This window comes from Capsicum annuum, chromosome 7 (assembly GCF_002878395.1).
Source record: "Capsicum annuum cultivar UCD-10X-F1 chromosome 7, UCD10Xv1.1, whole genome shotgun sequence".
NCBI classification, from domain to species: Eukaryota; Viridiplantae; Streptophyta; class Magnoliopsida; order Solanales; family Solanaceae; genus Capsicum; species Capsicum annuum.
The window spans coordinates 133306128-133317457 of NC_061117.1; the positions used below are offsets into that span (position 1 = coordinate 133306128).

At 36.6% G+C, this 11330-nt stretch overlaps 1 pseudogene; it reads right to left on the minus strand.

Moving 5' to 3' along the window:
• Nucleotides 1-9711: 9711 nt before the first annotated feature.
• LOC124900050 lies at nt 9712-10248 on the minus strand (annotated as a pseudogene).
• Between the last annotated feature and the right edge of the window lie 1082 nt (nt 10249-11330).

Consider the following 11330-nt stretch of genomic DNA (forward strand, 5'->3'; position numbering starts at 1 on the left):
TCAATCTTTCCTAGAGTACTACCCTATTCATAGTCTATGTCTTGGGAGCATAATTGATAGGATATAGAAAAAGGTGGTAAAATGGTCCCCCACTTTGATTCCTACCCCATTAATATTTACGATCGTAGATAAGGGATTAGTCTATTATGTCTTTTTTATCCGAAATCGGATGGTAATGGACCTAATTACATTGCTTGTAGACCTACTGCGGAGCTAACCCTTGTTCTATTAGTATGGTGGTTTCTACCAAGATGATTTATTTATGCCCATCAAAGGACCTCGATATGCTAATCCACAAAAAATATATGAGAAATTTGGAAGAACTCATATACGAAATGAGGGCGACCCATGTAAACACATCAATTACATTTTCATGCAAAGGAACTCTTTCTTGGAAACTTGGACAACAACTAACCATGTTTGTCCCTCATATCACTAGAAATATTGGGATCTTTACAAAGGTATTTATAAATATTTTGTCTCAATTCATATTTAGCCTAGCTGCATGTAATACCCCGTACTTCTACCAAGCTTAAAATTATCCCAAAGATGTTAAAAACATTTTTTTAAAAGCTGAATCCACATTTATACATGTGGTATTTTTAAGATTTTCACTTGTTTTCAAGTGGAAAATTCAATAATCTTTTCATCGATACCAAATTAGCCCAAATCCGACACCCGGGCGAATATTTAGAGCCTTTTTAGTGAGACAGTATATTACTAGAGCCATCCGCACATCGTGGAGCCAGCTTAAATGGCAATTGTCAATTTCCAGTGTTGCTCTGAGATAGTGGCATGTCGCGCCAAACTTTCAAGTAGCAAACAAAGTGGCAGCACAATAGCTCTGTATTGCGCCGCGATGCAATTTTCCATTTGTCACTTTCTAGAGACACAGCGCGATAGCGCCGTGTCGCGCCATGGGTCCAAATTAGGAAATTTTCATAAAATTTAAATACGCGTCCAAGGGTTAAAAAGATTAATTTTCCACGCCTATATAAACCCAATAACACGTGATTCAGTCATATTTCACCCAAAATATAATGTTTCTCTCAAGAACAAATTAGGGTTTTCAATTGGGAATTTAAATCCAAGACTCAAATTCAAGAATCTCTCCGACAATCTTCATAGAATAAAGAACTAAGGTATACACAGTGTTGATTCATGGACTCCATTCATCCATGAAGCTCAAGAACCCTATTTTAAAGAATATATCATGATGTTCTTATTTTGAATTGATTATGTTCATATTGTTATTGTTGTATGACTGCCAAGATTGCATCTGTATCATGTTTTTATGAAACCATATTATTATAGGGTTGAAATTCTTCCAATTGAGTTAAATGATGGAACCATGTTGTATTAAATTGATAATCATGTGTATACCCGAAGTGTGCATGCAAGGTGTTTGATAATATGCCCTAATGAATAAATGATGATCAGGTACTTAGTTTCCATGTGTCAAGATCATGTCATGCCTCTTAAGTTATGCTATACCTATTTGATTAAAATGATTTCCATGCTAAACCTATGCATTGTTATTTCTTGATGGGATGTTCATAAGATTAGAAGCATGAAATTATGCCATGTTTGTACGCGTTACTATCCATGTACAACATTATGAAGATCATGTGCTTCATGAAATTCCCAACTATGAAATTATGAATTGTTGATATTGGTCATGTGCTCAAAAATGTCAAGCCTTGTCAATTTCATTCTATCGAGTCCTGGGGGTACTTGTACCCAACAATTTAGCTGTATGCCTAGAGCCATGTCATGTTTTCATGATACTCTCAGTCAAGCCATGAACAGTAGAATTCATTCAGTCATGTGACTTAGGAAAACTTAGTATACTCAGTATCAGTCCAGTCCCATTCAATAATCTCAGTAATCTTAAAAATCTCAGTGATCTCAGTCAGTTATTATGTCTCAGTAGCATTCCGTCAGTCAACGAAAATCAGTGAACTCAATTTATCTTCACTATACAATACCATTAGTATCAGTTCAGTTTAGTTTGGTTAATCAGTTTAGTGTCTATTCAGTTGGGAGTAGGATTCAGGACCGAGTGAACCCAAAGATGGGGAATCACCTATTATTCAGTGGAGGGTGTGATCCTTAGAAGCAATCTTTGCATTCCAGAACTACGTAGCCAGCATAGGTTGAGATGTACCCCTATGTATAGGGCTACTAATACATCTCATTTGGGGTTATTCTAACAAAAGGGTTGACGAAAGATCTTTCTATCAGATAGGGTTACCGCATAATTTATCTTTACTCATGGCACAGTATTGAACCCTTCCAACTGGGGTTAAAGGTTAGACCCCACTAGTTTAGTCTCGAGGCATGTCAGTTAGATGATTACCTCTCACCGTCTCAGTTTCAGTCTCAGTCTTAGTCTTAGTAATAGAACTTAGATAGTTCTACAGATTTCAGGACTGTCAGATATAGTCACTACGTATAGTACAAAACTCAGCTAGTTCCATCAGAACTTAGACTATTAGAAACAGTTATTCAGTATTAGTATACTAGTTATATAAAACTTATGTTATCAGTATTCAGCTTTAGAACTATCAAATATAGTCAAAAAGCCCATTTCTTCATAAGCAAATCTATCAAAAAATAGGTATTCATGTATCCATAATATAGTATCAGTCCCTTAGTATTCAGTGTCCTGGTATTAACAAACTTAAATGTCTATAAATCCATGTTATCTGTAGACTCAGTATTCAGAACTTAGTATTAAGTCCTATCATAATCTCAGTTACAATTACATATTCATGCATGTATTCCCACGTTCACATCATTCAGTCAGTTAGTGTTGTCCATTCATATAAACCATTTTGCATTTAGCCTACCTCACTTGCATACCAGTATATTTAAAGTACTGACACATTTGCACTATAGTGTCTTATACCATAGGTTTAGAGGCACGAGCTCTAAAGCATCAGTAGATTCCAGATATCAGCAGTCAGTCAGCTGTCAGTCCTCATCCTTTGAGGATGATATGATTTGTTATTTTATTATTTCAGTACTTAGTTATTTCTGTAGTTGGAGTTAATTGGGGACATGTCCCATCAACTCCATATTTGTCAAATAGTTTAGAGGCTTTCAAACTATAGTATATTCAGATAGTATTTCAGTTACTTTAGGCATTTGATACTTCATACTTATGTTGTTTTTTATCAGCTATTCCTTTTGAACCTTACCTCCTTACAGCTTCTATTTAGCATTTTTTACAGTGTATATATATACAGTATATTATACACTGTACAGGTACGATATCAGTCATGGGTTAGCTTGTGGTTCTTCGGGGTCATGAGCATTGTGTAGCATTCTGGGTACCAGATTTGGAGCGTTGCAAACTTGGTATCAAAGCCTAAGGTTCAACAGTGTCCTAGGAAGTCTAAAAAGTCGCATCTAGTAAAGTCTTATGCATGGGTGTGTTGTGTACCACACTTATGTGTATGAGGCTATGAGATGTTTTAGAAATAGTTTCCCTTCTTTTAGTATTCATGTCGTGCTAGTGAGCATAGGCTCAAAGTTAAACTCTCAGTGTAATCCATTTTTTCCTTTTTTTTACAGAACATGCCTCCCAAAATGACTAACGAAAGGAGAACCAAAAATTAGTCAGCACCTCAGCCCGTTCAGCCAGATTCTTTGGATGAGCATGTCTCTCATATAGAATTCACGACTATATTTACTACTCTATCCAGTTTAGTTACAACTCAAAATGAATGGTCAACTACTGTTCTAGCCAACCCGGTGGCAAATTCTGCTACAGCTAGGATTTGGGACTTCACCTAAATGAATCATCCCTTATTATCTGATTCTAAGTTAGGAGAGGATCCGCAGGAGTTCCTCGATCAGGTTTAAAAAGTCACAGATATCATGGGAGTGACTTCCAACAAAAGTTATGAGTAAGACGCCTATCAGCTACAAGATATAGCCCATACGTGGTTCAAAGAGTGGAAGGTAGACAGGGGTACATATGCGGATCCCATAGATTGGGAAGAGTTTACTATGGCTTTCTTAGATAGGTTCTTTCCCATAGAGCAGATGGAGGCTAAATTTTTAGAGTTCACCAATCTCAGACAAGTTAGCATGAGCACAATAGAATACTCCTTTAAGTTCACTCAGTTAGCCAGGTACGCTCCCTATGTAGTAGCAGACAGTAGATCTAAAATAAATAAGATTGTGTCTGGGATATAGGTAGAGTGGTTAAGAAGTGCAGAACTGTGATGTTGATTAAGGATATGGACATATCTAGGATTATGGTCCATGCTCAATAGATTGAGAAGTAGAAACTTAAGATGGAGGAGAGAGAAAGTAAGAGGATTAGAATAGGTAGTTATAGTTTTGCTCAGTCAGGATGGCAGGGTGGTAATGATTTTCAGTTGTGTTAGAAATGTTCATCCCCAATTCACCCTATAGTTATTCCACCAGTAACAAAGTTTAGAAATAATCGTAGGGATGGGGCATCACGCTCCAAGTCCTAGGGTAGTGAGATCAGGATTCTTACTCATCCTCTTTATGAAGAGTGTGGTAAGCATCATAAGGGTGCGTGTAGAGCTAGCAGTGGTGTGTGTTTTGGATGTGGTGAGTTAGGTCACAAGGTCTGGGATTGTCCTAAACCCAATCCAATAAGTAAGAATGGCCGCCCTTCAGCTCAGTCCGATCGCCTGAATCAGCAGGCTGCCAATTCTAGTGTTATCGATAGGCAACGCCCAAATAGACTCTATGAACTTTGGTCCCGATAGGATTAGGAAATTCCTCCTAATGCAGTTACTGGTATATTAGTTCACGCTTCTTCAGATTTATGACTTTCTTTTTTTTTTTTGAAACCTTGTATAGCAGTTAAACTTTGGGGTCATAAAGTCAAGCCTTCAGGTTCTAGTTATAGTTCCAGTATGTGTAGATAATCAGTAAGGGAAGATGACTCCCGACCCATTCCTTTCTTAGTGCGAAGTTTTATACTATATTCATCATGATATTTATGCATCTACCCATTTCTTTCTACAAATACAGCTTATAACCATATGTTTCTCATAGAATAGTGTGTGTTCCAAGTTCCTAGTATAGGAATTTCGGTTCACTTAGTGTCGCGAATCATGTACTATGAAACACAAAAATTCCAGACCAGGTCATACAGCTCATGACTCATGTACTCATGTCAAGCTTTACAGTATGCTCTGCCTATATGATTCATGTTCCACTTCTAGTGAGCAGCTAAACTCAGTAGTCCCATGTACACCCTCATCTTAAAACCCTCGATAAAGCCATGATTTTGGTATTCTATTCCTCAGGCCTCAATTAAGTGTCAAATTTGATATATCCCTGGCGTATGTCAATTGTCCGTAAGCAATTATCAGACTTTAGTTACAGTTTTAGTGTTCAGTTTTAGTAATCAGCATTCAGTGCCAGAATCAAATACTTCAACACCAGTCTAAACCTCAGTTATCAAAAATCAATATTTAGTCTCAATTACCATCTTAGCTACGATCTCAGTCCCAGTTCTAGTCAAGTTATCAGATCAAAAATTCAGTCCAGTTTTATGATAGCTTAACAAAGTTACTGTTATCAATACCTTAGTTTACAAAATATTCCCAATCGTATTAGATGCCTAGCCTACCAATTGTGAGGTAATATAGTTTTCACTCATTCATGCTCAGTTGCCCCATGTTATCCAGTCAGTCATTATCTTTCATGCATGATACTCTACTATTTTGGTTCAACTATTTGGACTAAGTGTGGACCAGCCTTGCAGACTCGGTATTGAGCTATCAGTCCTTCAGTTAATTAGATAAGTCAGTACAGTTATGCATTCGTGCTCATCACCTACGTGAATCTTTTAGTAGTTTCAGTTATAGTGCATCAGGCTTAGTTACTCCATTTAGATGATGTTCATAGGTCTCAACTCATCATACCAAATCTTAAACAGGTTATGATTTTCTTACTCAGCTGTTTTATACAGATAAATTTGTATAGTTTGGTTTCCATGTCCCTAGCTATGCGCTCTAGCCAAAATCTCATGAAAAAATGTAACCATTCTTAGATGCACCAATTAGATAGATACAAGCTCATATCAGTTCATGAATCATGCCTTAGTTTCGGATCTCAGATAACTAGTTATGACTCAATTCCTAGGTGCCTTATGGATAGCCTTAGTTTTCCTCAGTAGCTCAGCCCAGCCAGTATTCCTCAAGGGACCTAGTGTCCCAAGGGGGAGATACTCTATATTCCCCCGACCTTTCAGGACATAAATATACCACTCTATTCTCATAACAAATCCAGTTTAGAGTAGTGAGTACCTATAAGTTGACCCTCTAGCTCCAATCCTGATCGTACACCATGCACTCAAGGTACTCAGTTGACATCATAATATTCTACTCATGTATCACGTTCCTGACCCAGTTATATTCTCATGTTTTCACTCATGCATATTAAGTAGTTAAACTCAGACTCATCCCAAGGCAATAGCTTTTCTTAAGCTTATCCAGTGTTATGTTTAGATTTTAGTTACAAATATGATATTCAGTTCCATGCTCAATTTTTGTTTCAAACTTAGTGTCTTTACCCTTACATGTTCATGAGTCAGTTCACTCATATATTTATGCATCAGATATGTGTGATCAGCTTATCAGTACTCTCAGTCATACATTCATGCATAGCTCAGTCATAAAATCATGCATCAGATATGCATGCTCAGTATGAAACTCAATAATGTCAATTATGTAGTCATGCTTTAGTTGTTCATTATAAGTATGCACTTCAACTTATTGTTTCTCCCATCTAAATCAGTCTCATTTGAGGATGAATGTTCCTAAGGGGGAGATATTATAATACTCCATACTTCTACCTAGATTAAAATCATCCCAAAGATGTTAAAGACTAGCTTTAAAAGATGAATCCACTTTTCTACATTGGTATTTTAAAGATTTTCACTTGTTTTCATGTGGTAAATTCAATAAGCTTTCCATCGATATCAAATTCGCCCAAATCCGACACCCCAGCGAAGAGTTAGAGTCTTTCTAGTGAGACAGTGTATCACTTGAGCCATCAGCGCATCGCGAAGCCAGCTTAAAGGGAAATTGTAAATTTCCAGTGTTTCTCCATAATAGTGGCGTGTCGCGCCAAACTTCTAAGTTGTAAATAAAGTAGCAATCTGATATCTCCGCATTGTGCCATCATGCAATTTCCCATTTGTCACTTTCCAGAGACACGACGCGATAGCACCGCATCGTGCCATAGTCCCATATCGAGAAATTTTTACGAAATTTAAATACCTATCCAAGTGTTAAAAGGGTAAATTTTCCACCCCTATATAAACCCAATAACACGTGATTCAGCCATATTTCAACCAAAATATATTGTTTCTCTCAAGTATTTCTCATGAACAAGCTAGGGTTTTCAATTAGGAATTCAAATCCAAGAATCCAATTCATGAATCTCTCCGTCAATTTTCATAGAATCAAAAACTAAGGTATGCGCAGTGTTTATTCTTGGACTCCTTTCATCCATGAAGCTCAAGAACCCTATTTTAAACTATATGTCATGTTGTTCTTGTTTTGAATTGATTATATTTATGTTGTTATTGGTTGTATGATTGAATCTTTATCATGTCTTATGAAACCATGATAGTATAGGGTTGAAATTCATGCAATTAAGTTAAATTCTGGAACCATATTGTAATAGATTGATAATCATACCTATGCCCTAAGTGTGCATTCAAGGTGTTTGATAATATGCTCAAATGAATGAATATGATCAAGTACTTAGTTTCCATATGTCAAGATCATGTCATGCCTCTTAAGTTATGCTATACCTATTTGATTAAGACGATTCCCATGCTAAACCTATGCATTCTTATTGCTTGGTGGGATGTTCATAAGATTAGAAGCATGAAATTATGCCATGTTTATACGCATTACTATCCATGCACAACATTATGATGATCATGTGCTTCATGAAATTCCCAACTATGAAATTATAAATTGTTGATATTGGTCATGCGATCAGAAGTGTCAAGCCTTGTCAGTTTTATTCTATCGAGTCCTGGGGGTACTTGTACCCAACAATTTAGCTATGTGCCTAGAGCCATGTCATGTTTTCATGATACTCTTAGTTAAGCCATGATCAGTAGAATTCAGTCAGTCATGTGATTCTAGAAAACTCAGTAAACTCAGTATTAGTCCAGTCCCATTCAGTAATCTCAAAAATCTCAGTGATCTCAGTCAATCGTCATGTCTCAGTTGTATTCCATCAGTCAACAAAAATCAGAGAACACAGTATAGCTTCGCTAAATAATACCATTAGTACTAGTTCAGTTCAGTTAATCAGTTCAGTGTCTATTCAGTTAAGAGTAGCATTCAGCACCAAGTGAACCCAAGGATAGAGACTTACCTATTAATTAGTGGAGGGTATAATTCTTATAAGAAATCCTTTCTTTCCAGAACCACGTAGCCAGCATAGGTTGAGATGTACCCCTATTTATAGGGATACTAATACATCTTGTTTGGGGTTATTCCTACAGGAGGGTTGATGGAAAATCTTCCTATCAGAGAGGGCTACCTGACAGCTTGTGTTTACCTCTGGCATGGTATTAACACCTATCCATCTTGGGTTATAGGTTGGACCCTACTAGTTTAGTTCTGGGGTATATCGGTTAGATAATTACCTCCCACCATCTCAGTTTCAGTCTCAATCTTAATCTCAGTAATATAACTTAGTTAGTTTTACAAATTTCAGGACTGTTAGAAACAGTCACTCAGTACAGTATAGAACTTAGCTAGATGCATCAGAACTTAGATTCTTAGATATAGTCACTCAGTATCAGTATACTAGTTATACGAAACTTATGTTATCAGTATTCAGCTTTAGGACTATCAGATACAGTCAGCCAGACCAGTTTTTTCATAATTAGAACTGTCAAAAAATAGTTATTCATGTATCTGTAATGTAGTATCAGTCCCTCAGTATTTATTTTCCCACCATCAGTAAACTCAAATGTCCGTAAATCCATATTATTAGTAGACTCAATAGTCAGAACATAGTATTCAGTCCTATCACGATCTCAGTTACAGTTACATATTTATGCATGTATTCTCATATTCATATCATTCAGTCAGTTAGTATTGTCCATGCATATGAACCCTTTTGAATTCAGCCTACCTCACTTGCATACCAGTACATTCAAAGTACTGACACATTTGCACATGGTGTCTTATACATAGGTTCAGAGACACGAGCTCTAGAGAATTAGTAGATTCCAGATATCAACAGTGAGTGTTCATCCTTCGAGGACAATATGATTTGTTATTTCATTATTTCAGTACTTAGTTATTTCAGTAGACGGAGTTAGTTGGGAACATGTCCCATCAACTCCACAATGTTAAGATAGTTTAGAGGCTTTTAGACTACAGTATGTTCAGACAGTATTTTAGTTATTTTAGGTATTCCATACTTCACACTTATGTTGTGTTTTATCAGCTATTTAGTTTGAAACTTATAGCCTTATAGCTTCTATTCCATATTATTTTAAAGTGTATATATATATATACAGTATATTATATAGTGTACAGGTACAGATATAAGTCATGGGTTAGCTTGTGGTCCTTCGGGGTCATGAGCACCGTGTATCATTCCGAGTACTAGATTCGGGGTATTACCATGAGAAATCTGTGGTTATGATTTCATATATTTTGCTTCTCAAACTTCTTACTGAGTTTCCCACTTATCTTTTTGTAAAAAGCTACTCCACAATGGTAAAGTCTCATCTTTTGTGTTGGCCAAAGTTAAAATAGTAACATTCAACCCTTGAATATGTTCAAAGATTTCAAAATGATCTTCAAGTTCTAGAGAGAATTTGCAAAATTCTGTTTCCATGAAGAATTGAATTGGCCTTTCCCTTATTTCAAGTGGAGAATCTAACAGAGACATTACTATGGATATTCTAACAAAAATAAGTGACATTCCATTCCCTCAGAGAGTTCTTTATCGTGCTAGGTCACTAACATATCCTATTTTGTCTTTATTTAACCACAAGAATGGATTGTATCAAAATGACTTTCCTGTTAAAGCCCTTTGTGTCTATTAATTTTTGACCATACGGAATCTCCATAGCCAATTTTCCATTTTTGATGGAAGGTGTTTTCTTTGGTACTACTCCAGGAACTTCCATATGTTGGCGTGATTCAGTTTGAGCAACGGATCCTGACGTGATACATCTTTGTAATGAAAATAGAGTGGAAACATGAGTTGATCCATAATGAGTTTTAGATTGAAGTTCTCTTAAAGAAGATCGCCAACTCATATCTGAAAGATACAAACCCCCTGGTCCTCTTCTCTTGTGTCGAAGTACAGTGTAGTGTGGTGAGGTTTTTCCTCACAGAAAGAGTGGGAAATTAGGATCAAAAAGGCAGAATTTACGCAATTTCTTTTCTAAGAAAGAGATCATACTCGCTTATGTAGCTTTCAACCAGATGAAATAGAAGGCTTTGCACATCTAGAATGTAAATTCAAGGGATACTCATTAAGTGGACCCAAATAGAAAGATCCTTCTTTGCTTTTCTTCTCTGGATTCAATTCGATGAACACAAGACAAATCATCCATAATGATGACCAATAGCAAAGTAGTACCAATTGTCGTGTGCTCTAAAGCTAGTCAGGAGATTTTAATCTTGATATGAGTTGAGTCGTCTCAACTGTTGAGTTCTCATAATCAACCAAAAAAGGGCACTAATGCTTACATCATTTCTTGTGGGAAAAGGCGAATGAAAAGGAAGGCATTTGAAATGGCCTTTTCTTATTATCTTGAGATTGGGTGCACCAATTCTGCCATAGGCTATCTATTCAGTTCGATTGATGTGTCTTCCCTATTTCTATCTCTTTGGTCCCTACTTATAGGTGCCTTATCTATTAGTTAACTGTAGAGACTCTTGCCTTATTCTATCTCTTGATGTTCAATTCTATAGTCATAAGAGGTTGGGATGATAGAGTCCTGGACGTTGTTGGAAAAGATTTTGATCCATTGGCAAGGGAAAGAGCATAAGGGCGATAAGTAGAAAAATAAGGATAGGATGCCAAGTTTGGATCTAAAAGGTAGTTCTTTCATCCGCAGCTAAAAGATGGATTACGTGGAAAGGATGGATAGACTGAGTGAAGTGGTGGACAGGTGATGCCTAAAAATAAAAATAGATATTTCTGAATCCCAAGGGTGAGTTCCCCGGGAGAACCCAACAGTTGAAGAAATATTTGAAAGCGCACAAGAAATATTCATTTCCACCTCAGACTTGTACCATGTGAAGAAGGGGTCGTGAGCTCAAGGCATTTTTATG